Below are 3675 nucleotides of genomic sequence, written 5' to 3'. Positions count from 1 at the left end.
AAAAAAAAAAAAAGAATGGAGTTATGTGTACCATGGAATACTATTCAGCCATAAAAAATAGATGGTGGTGTTACATCTTTTGTATTAACCTGGATGAGCTGAAACATTCTTCTCAGTAAAGTATCACAAGAATGGAGAGGCAAGTATCCAATGTACTCTATACTAATATGAAGCCAGTAGATGATCTAATTCATGCCCACAGGGGAGAAAAACTCTTTTTAATTCAAGTTCGGAGAAGGGGAATGAGAGGGAGGGAGGTTTGGGTTGTTCCCACTTAATTGACAAACTGTTGGGTCTATGACACACTTTTTGGGTATGGGATACACTACAAGAGGGATCCACCTAACAAGTTCAAATAGTATGACCTGGTTGTTTGAATCCTCACATTAACCTGAAATAAGAAAAATAAAAAAAAAAATAAAAAGAATGGAGCTATTCCCTTCCTCCAACCACGCACCTTAAAAACTTTAGCTATTACTCAGAAGGCAGTGAATAAGCCGAATACTCTGGCTTTTATTCAGCTTTTCTAGTGAGCAAATTTTTTGGTGCTTCATTGGAAATAGTTGAAGCACATGTGAAAAGAGCTCGGAAGGAGTTAAAGGACTGTGTCAGGGAACAAGGGTGGCGCCGTCTTTTATCACATGGCATTCTGGGGGCCCCTTTATCTTAATGTTTCCCAGGGGGCCCTCAGACCAAGCAGGGCCAAACTTTCACTGCTCTGACAAGGTCCAGAGAAGAGAAAGGAGCTGCTGTTAGTGGAACCAGCCCAGGAGGGTCAGTGGTGAACACCTCTCCATCAGGGACAGACGTGGCATTCCACACTAAAGTGTTCAAAAACTAAAAAAAGACAGTTCTGGAGACGTGGTGTCTGTCTCCTCGGTCCTGTGTCTCTCTACGGACTGAGTCCTCCTGTCTTTCAGTCCTGCCTCCTCTTCCCTCTTACAAGATCAGACACGTGCACATGCTGCCTTGTTGAAGTCAAGCTGGATTATCGCAGGCTTGTGCTCCTCAGACTTGACCAAAGTCCCTCCCCTGCAATCTGGAATTAGGACTAAGATTCTACACCCCAGCCTGTTACCTTCCTTGAACTAAAGCAAGATCCTTGAGATACCGCAGCATTCATCTAACACATTCTTCTTTGGGCTTAGGTTAAAGTGGGTTTTTTATATACAAAACAGTCTTAACTAACACATTTTTGGCCCTAAGGAAGGATTTTTTAAATGGGCTTTCTATGAAATGCAGATATCAAATAAACCTTAAAAAGGCTTAACTTCAGCTAGGCATGGTGGCTCACACCTATAATCCTGGCATTTTCAGAGGCCTAAACAGGAGGATTTCTTGACCTCAGGAGTTTGAGACCAGCCTGAGCAACAGTGAGACACCTCCCTTCACCCCGCCCCTATCTCTATAAATAATAGAAAAATTAGCTGAGTGTGATGATGTCCACCTATAATCTAAGTTACTTTGGAGACTGGGGCTGGAGGACCCCTTGAGCCCAGGTGTTTGAGGTTACTGTGAGCTATGAGGACACCATGGCACTCTAGCCCGGGCAACATTGTGAGACTCTGTCTCCAAAAAAACAAAAAGGTTCAACTTCAGTAGTAAGCAAGGAAATAAAACTTGAACAGTAAAATGTCCTTAATCAATATGACAAATGCTTTGGAAAAATGATAACATTAAATGATGGCACAGGTTTTGGAGAAACTCAGACACTGCTTCTGGGATATAAATTGGTATAGCTTTTCTATTTAGTAATTGGCCAACATTGCCAAGAGCCTTAAATATATAACTTTGGACTCATTCTAATTCTGAGCAAATAATCTGACAAGCAGTCAAAGAAATGTATGCATATAAATGTTCATCATACCATTATTTATAAGAGTGAAAAACTATAAGCAACTTTGAAATCCTAACAAAAAGGAATTGTTAAATAAATTATATTGTATTAATTTGCTGGAATATTATGAAACCAAGGTCATAGTAGAATGCTCATGATATACATTAACTGAGAAAAACAGAAGCAAAATACCATTTCTCTACACAGAGGAAGAGTGCACTGCCATTAAAAACTACACAGGCTGCCTCACGCCTATAACCCTAGCACTCTGGAAGGCCGAGGTTGGTTGATTGCCTGACCTCACAGGTTCGAGACCAGCCTGAGCTACAGTGAGACCTACTCTCTAAAAATAGCCAGGCATTGTGGCGGACACCTGTAGTCCCAGCTACTTGGGAGGCTGAAGCAAGAGAATCGCTTGAACCTGAGAGTCTGAGGTTGCTGTGAGCTATGATGCCACAGCATTCTACTGAGGGCAACAAAGTGAAACTCTGTCTCAAAACAAAACCAAAAAGTATACAGGTTGGCATACAGCTCACACCTGTAATTCTAGCACTTGAGGAAGCCAATGCAGAAGGACGGCTTGAGGCCAAGAGTTTGACACCAGCCAACATAGTGAGATCTTGTCACTACAAAAAATTTCAAAACTTAGCCAGATGTGGTGGCATATGCCTATAGATCAGTTACTAGGGAGGGTGAAGCAGGCAGACCACTGATCCCAGGGGGCTGAGGCTGCAGTGAACCACACTGTACTCTAGCCCAGGTGACTGTAGCTGTACATGTCCGTATGTCTGTATTACGTTGCTACATAAAAATGAAAGCTGCAAATCTCCCTTTCCCCACAAACAAGCAAAATCATAGCATGGTTCTGTTTTTACTTAAAAATGATAATGGCGTAGGTTATGATCTATAAGAGAGAAAACCTGTGCAAAATGAAAGCGCTCTCTGGGGAGTGTCACTATGATACATATTTCTGTAACGTGGGATTTTTTTCCCAAAGAAAACTTCTTTTTTTGGCAGTTTTTGGTGAGGGGCCGGGTTTGAACCTACCACCTCCAGTATATGAGGCCGGCGCCCTACTCCTTTGAGCCACAGGCGCCGCCCAGAACATATGTTATTTTTAAGGTTTTTTTTAATATTTAGAAAATCTCTATCAATCACATATTTATTACTAATTACAAAGGAAAAATTGTACCTTTACAATGGAAGAATATAGTGGTTACAAACTTAATCAAATGATCAAACTTAACATCATTAATAAGACATTCTGACATTATATATCTTCCAAGGTGAGATAATTTGAAGTTTACACCATTAACTATGAAGTATTCTTTTTTTTTTTAAAGAGACAGAGTCTTGCCCTATCACCCAGGCTGGAGTGCAGGGACAAAATCACAGCTCACTGTAGTCTCAGACTCCCAGGCTCAGGCAACCCTCCCACCACAGCCTCCTGAGTAACTCAACTATAGGTGCCTGCCACTACATCTGACTAATTTTTAACTCTTTCGTAGAGACAGGGTCTACCTATGTTACCCAGGCTGGTTTTGAACTCCTAGCCTCAAGCAATCCCCCCACCTCGGCCTCCAAACATCCCAGGGATTACCCGGTATAAGCCATTAGATCTAGCCTATGAAGGATTCTCATCAGAAATATTTAACCTGAATATAAATAAACATCTGGACCATTAGTTTTCTTTCTTTCTTTTCTTTTTTTTGAGACAGAGCCTCAAGCTATCCCCCTGGGTAGAGTGCCGTGGCATCACAACTCACAGCAACTTCCAACTCCTGGGCTCAAGCGAGTCTCCTGCATCAGCCTCCCAAGTAGCTGAGACTATAGGTGCC

The 3675-nt window shown here is 41.9% G+C and overlaps 1 protein-coding gene across 2 annotated transcripts in view; it reads right to left on the bottom strand.

The window, feature by feature from the left end:
• Positions 1–3675, bottom strand: part of ANKRD6 (ankyrin repeat domain 6) — a 39027-nt gene that overhangs the window by 4718 nt on the left and 30634 nt on the right. The window lies entirely within an intron of this gene.

This window comes from Otolemur garnettii, unplaced genomic scaffold (assembly GCF_000181295.1).
Source record: "Otolemur garnettii isolate 467f Iridium unplaced genomic scaffold, OtoGar3 scaffold00118, whole genome shotgun sequence".
In the NCBI taxonomy this organism is placed as follows: domain Eukaryota; kingdom Metazoa; phylum Chordata; class Mammalia; order Primates; family Galagidae; genus Otolemur; species Otolemur garnettii.
The sequence above is the reverse complement of the archived record's forward strand: the minus strand, read 5'-3'. Positions and strand labels throughout refer to the sequence as shown.